Source organism: Rousettus aegyptiacus, unplaced genomic scaffold (assembly GCF_014176215.1).
Source record: "Rousettus aegyptiacus isolate mRouAeg1 unplaced genomic scaffold, mRouAeg1.p scaffold_m13_p_10, whole genome shotgun sequence".
Classification (NCBI taxonomy): domain Eukaryota; kingdom Metazoa; phylum Chordata; class Mammalia; order Chiroptera; family Pteropodidae; genus Rousettus; species Rousettus aegyptiacus.
This window is the reverse complement of record NW_023416285.1, coordinates 96596410-96610135: the sequence shown is the minus strand read 5'-3', so window position 1 is coordinate 96610135 and position 13726 is coordinate 96596410.

Sequence of the window (13726 nt, the reverse complement as noted above, 5' to 3'; positions counted from 1 at the left end):
AGGGCGCGTGGGCGGGTCTGGGCTGGGCACCCCGCGAGACTGTGTGTGCCCGGGAGGACCCCCCGCCTCACCTGGCGGTGTCAGACCCGTGAGCGGTAACGTGGAGACCAAGCCGGGAACGGCCCACCCAGCGGCAGACGTCCAAGGCCGCTTCCTGCTCTTCCTCACACTGTTCTGTCAAGAAAAAGAGGGAATAAAGGCCCGCGTGGATGGACAAGCTGCGGAATGCGCGCCCTGCACCCTTCCTGGTTCTGCCCGCGCGCGGAACGCCCCGACATTCGCATTTAAAACCGGCCTCGGTGACACGGAGATGAACGGCGAGACGCAGGCTGGGCCTGTGAATGTTCCATTTTGCTTTACTTGGAGCAAATTAAAAACAAACGAACGAACAAGCGAAAAACCAAGCAAGCAAACGAACAGCGTGAGCAGTCGGGAGAGAGACCGCGGAGGGCGAGAGGAAGCCTTCCACTCTGGGACACTTTTTCCTCCTTTTTGAGAAAAGGGCCCAGCGTGTTCGTCCTGCAATGCCCCACACGTCCTGTAGCTGGCGCTGTTCCCAGTTTTTTTACTTCGCTTCACCCTTGACAGCGCCCTAAAGAAATTCTTGAGTCTTCTGCTCGGCTTTCGTCCTTGAGAGGTCACTAGCTGCTCCATGTCCCCCGAGTCAGCGGATGTCACAGGGCTTCGCTCCCTGTGGGTTCCTCCCTGGGCGCCTCGGCTGGCTGGGGACGAGGTCCCTTGTCTCTGCTCCTCCGTCCGGATCCTGGGAGCTGGAGCGGGAGGCCGTGGGAGGTGTGACCCCCCCGGAGCCTTCTGCCTCGGTGTCTGACTCCCGCGCCAGAGACAGCCGAGTTTCTGCTCATCCTTCTGATCAGTACCTGCTCACAAACGCTTTTCCGGTCCCTACCCCCAGCCGCCCCCAGAACCCGAGCTGCAATCTCTGATTGCATCGGTCTTTGATACAAATTTGGAGTGCATCTGTTTCTCCGAAAGCCTTCTTTCATACCCCTTCCACGGACTATGGCTTTACAAAATGATTTAGAGAAAGAGATCCGAACAGAGATTTAAAGTGACTTCACGCCACACCGGATAAGACCAAACAGATAAACTGCACTTGGGAAATCCAGAGCTTTGGGTGTAGCTCGCTCTTCTTAACAGAAGGAGGCGCCACTTTTACATCTAGGTATCCGAAGGCCTTTGCCGCAGGACGAAGTGTCCAGAGAAGATTGGATAAGACTCTGCCGGGTGTCACGTCCCCACACACCTGCAGATGGCTCTGACATCCTCGTGGGTCAGCATCATTAGCATGTGGGACTCCAGGCTCTTGACAAAAAGTCGGCAACCTGTTCGCTTAGGGAGAGGTGATGGAGGAGGCAGCGGTGGCCCCAGGTGGCACCCGGCTGTCGGCCGCCCTGGGGTGGTGGCACCCGGCCGTCGGCCGCCCCGTCCACACAGCCACTGCGGTTTGCAAGCGCGAAGGCTCTGAGTCGGTGTCACAACATCCTGATGATGCATCATTAACGCCGTTTGTCAAAGAAGCACATTAAGAAACCGAGAATTTAGCTCGCCTGACCATCGTCCCTCAGCTATAGATTTAGGAACGCGACTAACACCGTCTCTGGGTTTTTTGCAGCACACTCTGCTCCTGTCAGTGAGTTTGAGACTGCCCTGTGGACACGGGAGGCAGGCCCGCCCGCCGCTCAGGATCCCCTACTGACTTTTTCATCTACCTTTTGCTGCCCGCCATTGCCCCCCGAATAAATCTGCGGGCCGTTCCTCTGCCCGATGGGGCCGTTTTGTGGGACCCTCTCTCCACTCGCCCTTGCAGACGCTCACCCGCCGGCGAATACCAGAACGGACTTGCCTTTCTGTTCGGCTTCTTCTTTTCCTACCCGGCACTTCTCGAAACCAACAGAAAACCAGGAGTAATACGAAAAAAGCAAGTGTGGAAAGTATTGGCAATGAGATTGGGGGTGGAGTTGATAAGAGATCTGGTTAATTCAAAGGTTAGCAACCCCTTCATAAACCACAATCTCGTATTTAATGTCGAACCAGCTCTGTGGTCTCCCGAGCGGTTAACGGTGCCTTGGCCTTTGGGGGGGGGGGCGCACCCCTTCTCAGGAGGAAATAAACGCGGTTTCCAGGGGCCTGATGAGCCTGCAGTGTGATGGCATCGGGGCTCCTATTTAAAACTCGAGGGTTTTTCCATCAGAGCTGTTAGCTTTTAAAAATACTTAAAAACCAATCAGGAACTAAATTGCATCTGAAGAGCTATTTCAATTATAGAATGGAGACAGTCCCGAAGCCACCCAGTATTTAAGAGCTGCAAAAATTAATGTGCATTTGAATGCTGATTTCCAGAGGATAACACACTTTGCAATCCATTTAAACATACCCCGTGTGTGTTCGTCTAGCTCAGCGCACAGCAGTCCTCGGCTCATCATAAATACAGTTCAGAAGTTTGTCGTTGTTTTTTTAATAGAGAAGTATCTAAAGCCTAAGGTCAACTGGGTGAAGACATAACTGGCCAGATTCCGAATGCAGATGCGTTCTCTTCCCCAAACAACACCGCTTAAAAGCACTCCTGCAGCACGATTCGCGCTCCTTAAAGGGACCACCTGTGGTTTGCATCCTATCAGGTAAAAATCTCACGTGAAATCGCCTCGACCCCTGCTGCCGGCTGCTGGACACGGCGTATCTGGAATGACACTAATTCACCGGAAGCCACTGCCTGGCAGATGCGTCTGGGAGCATGGGGGCCGCCGCGGAGGGCGCGTTTTAACACCAAGTGTCGCCCCAGAGCAGCGGCAAGCCAGACACACGTCAGCGGCCACGGGAAGTAACGACGGCAAAGCAGACGTTGCTTAGGAAACAGGATTAAACGGATGGGCGAGGGGAAGAGCGTGGCCCCGGGCAGGCACGAGGGGTCCCAGGTGGAGGCGCGGTCCGTAGCGAGAGGCTGGGGAGGGAGGACGGGCGAGCACGGGACACGCGTCGCCGCCGGGAGACACCTGCTCTCTCGCCTCGTCCGAGCCCGTCGTCCTCCACGCGGCAGGCAGGCTGGGGACCAGCACCCCGGGGCTCGTGGGAGGAGCTGCTCTGGGGACAGCCGGGCTCCCTCGCCAGCCCCGGAAGGGCACGGGAGCCCCGCTCTCTCCGCCCGGTCCTGCGGTCATCGTAACCCCGAAGGACCCCGGCCTCTGACCCTGCCCAGCCTGGCGGGGGTTTATGTCCGGCCTCGGTGGCTCCCAGACTCGGCGCGCCTCGTGTTGGACCCGTCCTGGTGGCATTTTGACCGAGGAGCTGCCCAGCACGGTGACCTCTCTGCCTTCCTCTCACCTCTCTTTCCCGAAGTTTGTTCTCCTCCCCTGGAGTCGGCGGCTGCAGACAGAGCCGGGCCTCGCTCGGCCAGAGGCACCCTCCTCCGCCAGCCAGGCGACGGGTCGGGGTCCACTTATTGAACGAGCCCTGACTGAGCGTCGGCTGTGAATGCGTTTTGCCGGGGGCCTGGGGAGAGAAACAAGGGTGAGTCACTCCCCGCCTCAAGCACAGCCACGTCCGCCGGATGGGACATTGGGGGGGACTTCGCATTGCTCACCTAAAACTAAAGATTCCCAGGGTTTAGACGGGCGCTTGTGGCATGCAGCTGAGCTTGGAGGTCACAGTTGGGAATTTGGCTCCGGATAAGCTGGGGTTGCCTGTCCGCAGGCTCTGACGGAGGGAAGGCAGAACTCGGGCTGGCCTGAGAGCCGGGTCACCTTCAGTGACCTCTGCTGGGTGACGGAACTCTGGACAATTTGCGGGCTGAGCCGTCACCCCACCTGCGCCCTCTGCCCTGGACCCCAGAGGGCACCCCCCCCCCCTTAGCCCAGGCCAACCAGACAGTCACAGCGCGTCCTCCCACGAGACCCCCATTTCTAGGCCTCGCAGAAGGAAACTGAGGCTGCCCCCAGCCTGCACAGCGGTGGCTCTCCCGTGAGCACTCGCCGTCACTCCCAGCGGCGCCGGAAGCGGAGAGCTGCGCCCGCGAGCACTCAGGTGCCGGGTCCCCAGCGAGGAGGGGGCCGGCGTCTGGCTTCCGGCTCTCCGGCCAGGCCAGCCGTCCTGCGTCAGGCGGCACGCGCCGGCGTGACATTTCTCTCCAGCCGATTTAGTCCCGGAAAGCTCGGCTTCTCTCACACGTGAGCGAGAAGTGAAGCCTTTGGCTTGCGTCATCTCTCGCTCCTCATAAAACCGTCGCGTCATGGGTTCTGTCCAATTCGTACTTATCTATCTCACCAAGCCATGGGGAGACAACATACACTCTCTTTACAAAGGTTCTTACGGTTTATCACGTGGATGTTTTTGTTTTTTTTTTGCAGGGCGAATGGGAGAATTTAATGAAGCATTTGGAGAATAACTGAAATCCGAACGATTTAAAAAAAAAATAGTCATTGTTCCTTTCATTGCCTTTTCTACGTATTTGTAAAAGCTAAAGCTACGTGGAGGGCAGGTCCTAGCAGCCAGGTGAAAGCTAAGCAGACAGAAACATAGGTAGGGGAAGAATGACAGCCAATAACTTAAATGTCTTAAATCGATGGGATGGTGCTAAGCACCCGACAAAGCGAAACAGAAAGTCGCTGTTAAGTGCAGACCAGACGACGGCTCCAGCGTGTGAGTGAGGACAGACAGACAGACAGCCGCATGCAATCCGAACGGTTATAAATCGTAACGGACCTCCAGGCGCCCCCGGGGTTCAGCATCCTCGGCGGAGGAGGCGCGACCGCGGCCTGCTCCCCGCCTGTCCGCCCGTTTCACTGCCGCTCTGCCCCCCGACTTCCGGCTTGGATGGCTCAGTCAGTGACCCGTGGGGAACGTAAATCCCTCATCGTGAAATGGGCGAGAACACAGGAGGGAAAGCTAGTCGAACCATGAAATTCTCCGAGTCATTCGAAATCAACCTGCCGCAGACACAATGAAAGCGATGTTCGTTTTTACACCTGAGCGGGGGAGACGGGGCCGAGGAGCAGGATGGAAAAACCGCGTTCCGGAGTAAAACCCTACCCACCTCCCGACCTTTCAGGTGTGTTCAACAAATACTCACGGAATGAACAAGCCGGTGAATTAGTGGGTGAGACTTGAGCACAGAGATAGAAACAGTCTTTAAACCTTTCCGAGAGCGGAAGGATTTGGGATTCAACAGCGTCTCTGTTGGCCCGAGCCAGGGTTTTTTTGTTTGTTTTGTTTGTTTGTTTTTTTAATTAAAGTGCTAAGAGGCCCGGCTGGCTCTCAGGTCGCCTTTGTATTCTCGGTTACTGAGGAAGAGTTGAGAGAGAGTTAAGACAATAGTCGTCACAAAACGTGGAAAGCCTAGAAGATTGACGAAAATGGTCACGAAGCTCCAAAAACACCGTGGCATGGCCGTCTGTTTTACGACAGGAGAGGGAGCTCTGTCAAATGCAACTTCCAAACAAAGCACTAAGGGACGGGGCTGCGGCTTCCGCGTTCCCCGACCTCGAACCTCCGCCTTCGAGACACAACCGCTTTCAAGCAATTGACATTGACCGTCCTAGGAACGAAAACGTTTAAAAATTACTCGCATGCGTACGCGTCCACGGCTATTCGTCGTTTTGCCTCTTTTTGTGCGTTTCCATAAATACGACGGCACCGTGCGCACCTTCCCCTCGCTTGCTGCGCAGAGGCGCGTTTGGGGGATTCGTCCGTGTTGACTTGTGTAGCTCACGTCCACTTATTCTAACTGATGTGCAGCGTTTACTGTACTTGATGAACATTGCCGTAGCTCCCATCTCCATTTTCCTGGTGCTGCCCATTTCGGCCGCGTTTTATTTTTATTTTTTGCCGTTGCAAATAAGGCCTGTCTGAACATTTCTGCTCCCATTTCCTTGAGCACACGGGCAAGAAAGAGCAGCCCCAGGGCGCTGGTCCTTCGCCTGAGTGTTAAGAAGCTTTAAGGAAAACACCGCTGCCCAGAGCCTGCCTCGGAGATCCCGCTCCAGTTGGTTAGGATCTACGTTCTCTTACAGCAGGCGGAAGGTGGAGCGGTGGGCTAGGAACTGCCTGGTAGTGAAACAAGATGTGAGGAAAATAAAATGCGGGGAGTCCTCCTGAGCCTGGATCCGGGGAAGAGCATCCCTTGGAAGTGATGTCGAAGCCGAGGTGAGGGACCAAGGGGTCACCGCGTGAAGCCTTCCTGGTCGAGGAGAGGGCTGGAGGAAGCAGATCGTGTCGAGAAGCAGATCGGGGAAGGCGCCTGCCCGCCGACCCCTGGCAGACGTGGGGCTGGGGCAGGTGTCCCGCGCCGGCCCACATGCCACACGTCTAAATATCGAAAAGGCGCAAGTTGAGCAAACTACTATGTCTGTACGACCGCTTTACTAAAGATTCCATCATAATGACAAAACAGAAACTGTGGGGAAGGCCATGGTCCCTGATGGGAAGCCACCAGAATACCGGTGGCCACTGAATTTAATTATCATTGCCAACACGTGGGTGTGCCGGCGCCGGGCCAGCAGCGATGCTTGGATGAGGACTCGATAAAGACTGACGTCATTCATAAATTACTTTATATTTATTCCTCTAAAGTTGTTCTGTTGGGCTTTATCTCAATGAAATCATAATGTTGTTATCATAGGTATTCGCATAATTTTTTGAAAGCAATGATCTAAAGGATTGAAAAATAAAACCCCTTTTACTTAAGAGAGACACGATTTAAATATATTTTCCTTAAAAACATGATGTCAAAAAATTTTACAAATTAATCTTTGTTTCATATATTTTCTCAAAGGTTTTTTTCCTCTTAACGTATAATAATAAATTATAATAAATCACTATCAAAATACATGTTCAGAATTATTTAAGTTAACGTGAAATTTTAAAGTTAAAAGTTTAGGAAGTTCAAATAAATTTTAGGAAACATCTTTGTAAAAATAAAACTATTCGCAGTTGAAGACCTGGGTGTACGTTCCGTTGCTAACGTGCAAATCGGATTCACTTTTTATGTGGCATCTAGTCCCATGATGTGTTAAAAAGTAAGTCTTACCAATATCCTGCTAAGGAGAGGCAGACGGAGCAGGAGACAAATGCCATTAAGGCAGCTTGTCATATTCACGGATCCCAAGAGAGGGAGACACCCCGTGCCACCCAGGGCCATGTGGGAGAGCGGCAGAGTCGGTCGGGGGCGCGAGAGGGAACTCTGGGCAGCGGCTTCGCGACCTCCATGGGGCAGGGAGTTTTACCTGAATGAAATATGATTGAACAACAACAACGAAACACATAAAAAATAAAATTTCACTTGTTTTGTTTACAACGCGAGTAAAATACTGCTGCTGTATACATTAGGCGAGGAGATTCATCCGGACACGACCATTCCAGAAGGCGCGTTTAGGACAGACGGCCCCGAGGGAGAGCAGCCACCGTGGGAAGGACAGACGCGAGTGTCCGCGAACGCGAGTCTAACCGGAAGCGCTCGTGCCGAGGGTGCGGGCCGTCAGGCCCGGGGCTCGCGGAGCAAGTCGCTGCGAAACGGATGAACTGCTGGTGATGCTCCTCCCTGTCGCGGCGGTGAGGGCGCAGGGCGCGTCTGCCAGCCGGCCGGCCGTCTTCACGCTTTCGGCTGGAATTCTGACGTGACCTTTTTTTGAACGCGATCCCATGATCGCTACAAGTGGTAGGGCAGGACATCTCGTGCTGTGTGGAGAAAAGTGACCTGGTCCAAGTCGGCAAGCGGAGTGGTCGCGGTTAGTACCGGACGGGCCGCACACGCAACTCCGAGACGGTGACTCTCGGCGAGGGCGTCGTGGTTAGTCATGTGTTGGCTGGTCCACCTGGGAAGGATTGCGTACTGATACTTTAGAGCACATGGCGTCATGACCCCGTCTGCCCCGAGGCCCAAAGCCATGGATAGTTTGTGTTCGTTGGCCTCAAAATGGAGTAGGGAGGTCAAGGAAATCAGTTTTGTCACAGGGACAAAGAGATTTTTATTCCTTTTGGGGGGAAAAAAAATAGACATATGGATACAATCTGAGGAAAAATGTCACCACATCTCACCAGCAAAGAGTGATAGAGATGTAGCCTTTCAAACTGGCAGTAACCCATCCCAAGAATTTCCAGCTACGTGTAATTTCACGAGAAGTGATGCGCCCCAGTTTATTTCTCTGAAATCTGGTCCCTGAAATGACAGCGAAATGTTTCCAAAACTACAGGTGTGAAAGTCAAATGGCAAAAAAATATATAAAAATCCTCAGATTTCAAACCTTACGAAGTGAACTAACCTTGTCAGTTCACGCTCTGATTTAATAGTCATAATCTGGATGCAGGCTACAAGTGGAAGCCATTGCATTGCAATGGAGAGTAGACACGATGATGCTGGAAAAACCGAATATTACGGATATCTCGAGAGTGGTTACCTTAACTAAAAAAAAAAAAAAAAAAAATCCCTGTGCAAGAATTCATCCACATTTAGAATCCCTGCATTTGTGAAAAACTGTTTTTCATTATGAAACACAATAAAGCTAAATGTCACTCACTGCCTGTTCTAGGATTTAAAGTTGAACATAAAACACGAGACTTGACATTGTCGTCTTCATTCCAAAACAAAACAGAACAAAAAACCCCAAACTGTCAGGTTTCTATGTCTTAATCCGACACACAGTGAGTTACTAAATAAAAATACATAAAGTATAAGTTGAAAGGTGTAATGTTTTACATACTAAAATACGTATTTACTTTAATTTTCAATTTCGCATTGATATTAAAAACTCTGCCAGGACACATATTTCTCTTACGACCTCACAGTAACACATCTGGGAGGACAGAGAAAGACCGGATGTATTTTTGGCAGGTGATTTTTCCTGCAAGCGATGCACCTCGCCTGTTTGGTCCTGCCTTCCAGGCCCTGCAGACACCTAAGTGCATGACACCTGCCTGAGACTGTGAGCTCCTCACGGACGGAGACCCGGCAGCGCGTGGGCCAGGCGCGGGGGCCGTCACCTCCGCACTGCGGGAATGTCCCCTGTGGCATCCAATGGCGCAGCCGAGGAAAGACACCAGCTCTTCTTCTCTAGTGGGGAGACGGCGCCTAGCTTTCCTGGGGGGAGGGGTCCCTGATTTTTTTCTTGAAAGTAAAAAAAGTTGTTCACCGCAGAAGCGTTGAGTGTCTGCCCTACAGTGAGTTTCCGGGGCTGGTTTTCACGCGCGTCTCCTGGTGGTCACGCTCGGCCAGCCCTCCGCAAGCCACGCGGGGAGCCGGGCACTGGGCAGGCGTGAGCAGAGCCTGCGTGTGCGTGCGGGGAGGGGCGGGCACCCACTTCGCGTGTGTCTCCAGCGGGCGCGAGGCCCGGAGGTTCTGACCTCCTCACGCGTTTCCGATGGCACCGTCTCCTGCTCGCGAACTGGGCTGTTTATTGAGGAGCACGGCACGTTTCCGCCTGCAGTCTGTGCAGGAAGCCGAAGCAGTCCCAGGGCCTGGGGCACACTGGTGCGGGCAGGGGCTCACGCAGGCCACACACACGCGCACACGCACACACACACACACACACAGAGGGCCGCTGAAAACACCCCTCGGTGACCCGCTCCAGTCCGGACCATCCGATAAAGAGAACCGGTCGTTCTGGAGATTTCTTTCTCCGTCTGCATCAGGGATGACATTTCACATGGATAGCGTCATTTTTTTTTTCCCCGCGTTTAAATGTCCACTTTCTGTCTGTGGCGAGGCTCCCGAGAGTCCTGCCAGAGCGCCGCGCCAACCCCGTCTTCGCACGTCCTCCGCTTCGGGACCGCCAGGCGCACACGTGGTAGCGCCCAGGTCTCTTTGCGGAAGTCGGCCCTAAAACTTACAACGCCCGGGCTCTCTGCAGGGGTGAGGTTGCAGCGGCACCGAGTCCCTTTTGTGAACACCCGGGACGTAACCGAGCCGTCCCTCCCCTCTGGGGTCCGGTTGCAGTGCCGCGGGGTCCCCGCGAGCTCTCGGTTCGAATGGGCTGTCTGTGTTCTGCTTGCCGGAGGCAGGCCTGGCTGTGACGGCAGGCGCGGGGACTCCGAGGGGCTTGCTTTCTCCTCAACGAGCTTTGTGAAGCGTTCTCGGCCCTCAAACGGTGAGATCTTGTGTTGTGGGGCAGGGAGTCGGAGGCGTCCACCTCAAGCAGAGGTCGATGAGCTTGTATAGATCTATAGATCGTTGTCCACCTTCTCGAGGCCAGGTGGGGGCTGTGGAGGGCGGAGGGTCCTCGCAGATCCCTGCCTGGCCCCTTGTGGTCAGGCGCTGCGGGCCCAGGGCACAGATCCGTGGGCTCAGGCGCTTCAGGACAATTTCCGAACCTCGTGTGGGATGCTGCCGACTTCTCCCCTTCTCGACCGCTTATCCGTCGAGAGCTCGGAAGGGAGGGCATGTGACCAGCTGCGACCCTTCGCCTGCCCACAGGCACCTCAGTCGGACATGACCCTTCGTGGCAGAAGAGAGCGATGAGAAAGCCAGAGACACAAACAGCGTCGGGCGGGCAGGCTGGGCGGCTCCGCACCGGAGAGGAAGGGGAGCCAGGCCCCACGGGCGGCCGGTGGGCGGGAAGCGGGGAGACCGTGGCAGCGAAGTGATGGATACGGCGAACAGAACAGACCGAATCTTGGCCCTCGTGGGGTTCATTTCCTGATGCGGTTGGGAGGAACGAAAGGGAGGTGGCAGGAATGGATCACGGTCTGCAATAACACACGATTATTTTGTTTTTAATGATCTTAGTGCCGCTTCTCCCGGTTTTCTCTGAATGCTTGGAATATCATTTTCCGCCCTTTCGCTTTGAGCCTATATTTGTCTTTGGAGCCGAGATGTGTCTCCTGGAGGCCTTGAATGTAAGACCCGAAACCGCAAAACTTCTAGAAGAAAACACAGGCAGTAAACTCTCTGATGTTGCTAACAGTAATTTCGTTTTGGATGGACCATCTCGGGCAAGGGACACAAAAGAAAAAACCGAATGGGATGGCATCCGACTAAAACGCTTGTCCAGCAAAGGAACCACCAACAGAACAAGACGAGGACCGACTGAGCGGGAAGAGACGTTCGCTTATGAGACAGCTGATAAGGGGTAAATACCCAAAATACACGACGAACTCATACAGCTCAAACAAATAAACAATCCAGATTAAAGAGAGGCAGAAGAGCGGAATAGACATTTCTCAAAGAGGACGTACAGATGGCCTTTAGACATAGGAAGAGATGCTCCAGGTCATGAATCACCAGAGAAATGCAAATGAAAACCATAAGGAGAAATCACCTCACACCTGTCGGAATGGCCATCATCGACAAGTCAAAGGGCGACAGGTGTCGGCGAGGATATAGAGAAGAGGGAGCCCTCTTGCGCCATTGGTGGGATTGCAAATTGGTACAGACGCTACGGAGAACAGTCTGGAGGGTCCTCAGAAACTTAAAAATGAAGCTACCATTTGAGCCGGCAATTGCACTTCTAGGTATTTACCCGAAGAAAAACAAAATAATAATTTGTAAAGCTCTATGCACACCTATGTTCATGGGAGCACAATTTGCAATAGCCAAGATATGGAAGCAGCCTAAATGCCCATCAACAGACGATTGGATAAAGAAGTGTCGGTTCATATATGCAGTGGAATATTACTCAGCCATTAAGAAAAAAGGAAATCCAACCATTTACAACGACATGGATGGACTAGAGGTTGTTATGCTGAGTGAAATAAGTCAAACAGAGAAAGATAGATACCATATGATTTCACTCGTGCAGAATCTAGGGAACAAAAAGAACAAACTAATCAAAAACGAACTCACAAATATAGAGGACAATCTGGTGATGGCCATGGGGAGGGGGGCTGGTGGGCTGGGAGAATGGGGTGAAGGGTTAAAGAAGGACAAATTAGCAGTTGACAGATGGTCACGGGGACGGGGAGCACAGCTCAGGGCATGCAGTCCGCAGTAACGCGATGGCCTGGTGGAGAGCCAGAGGAGAGAGAGAGCAATCAGGGGGATCGTTTTATAAACTATAGAAATGTCTAACCAATGTACTGTACACTCGAAGGGAATAAATTTTTAAAAAGACATTTTTTTCAAAGAAGATACACAGATGGCCAACAGCTGCATGAAAAGATGCTCAAACTCATCAACTAGAGAAATGCAAATCAAAACCCCAACGAGATACCACCTCGCACCTGTTAGAATGGCTATAATTAAAAAACAAAACAAAACAAAAACAAAAACAAAAACAGTGCTGGCGAAGATGTGGAGAACAAGCGACTCTCATGCACTTCGGGTGGGATGCCAACCGGTGCTGCCTCTGTGGCAAACACGATGCAGTTCCCTCGAGAAATTAATTTAAAAAAAAAAAGCAAAAGTATGTGGAACTACAATACGATTCGGTCATTCCACTTCTGGATATTTCTCTGAAAAAATCAAAAACACTGACTCGCAAAGACGTGTGTGCACCGCCACGTTCACTGCTGTTCTCGATGATACCAAGACATGGAAACAACGCAAGGGCCCATCGGCGGGCAAGTGGACAAAAATTTGCGATACACGCACACGCTCGCAGACAACGGAACGATAGCCACAAAGCACATGAAATCTTGCCGTTTGTGACAGCGTGGATGGACCCAGAGGGTCATATGCTGCGTGAAATAAGTCAGAGAAAGACGAATACCTTATGATCTCTCTTCTACGTGGAATTAAAACTAAAACAAAACTCGTGGATACAGATCACAGATCGGTTGTTGCCAGGGGTGGGGGTGGGAGGCAGGAGAAATGAGTGTGTGTGTGTGTGTGGGGGGGAATCACAAGGTTAAAAAAATTCAGTTAATATAAAATAGAAATTTTGAATTATGTTCAAAATACTCACTGTACACAAAATATGTTTGCATACTCATGTGTATGACATCGTATTGCACATATAGAAACAGTTACATACCCATTATTTCTAAAATAATGAACATCAAATACCACATTCTAAATCTTTAAGATGAAACCAAATAACAGCATATTCCTGGAAATTTGCCTAAAAACTGTACAATCAAAAGTCAAGAAATCCACATGTGACTTATTCGTATCCAGCCCAACTTTATAAGCAGGTGCAAAATATTTGTTTCGCTGATTACAATGCAGCCTTTCAGCTCTGCAGAAGTAACTCAGAGATCATTCTCTTCATCTCTAAAAGCCATTAAAACAAGGCTCATTCTGTTGTCATAAATTTCCTTTCTCAAGCGGACCAAGAACAAAAGAAAAAATTCTATCCTAATAAGTAGAAACACAATGAACACTGTAAACAAGTACGATACATTGAGTTTGTCTCGTGACCACTTTAATATGGAGCGAGAATTATTCATAGCAAAGCACGTTCTTGAGTCTGTCTGGGGAAACAGGCAAGCACGGCTCCGTATTCTAACGGCGGGCAGACGCGCTTTGAAGTTAAATGTTCCAACTTCGTAGTCGACGGGTGACATGTACTCGAAGCTTTCTGTAAATGGTCTTAACACGCACTTGAGAAAAGCAAGAATGTAAAAAGGGGGGCCGCATCACCCTAAAAAGCCGCACGGCCCAAGAAGCCGGTAACAGAATGAAAAGGCAGCACACGGGATGGGCGAAGGCGTCTGCAACCCGCCCGCGCGAGGGGCGTGCTGTGTCCCCCGTCGCGGCCGCCGGGCCTGCGCTGCGAGCTCGCAGCTCCGCCTCCCAGAACCCGCGCCTGGCAGGAGTCAGCGCCCACCTCCTGCCCCAGGAAAG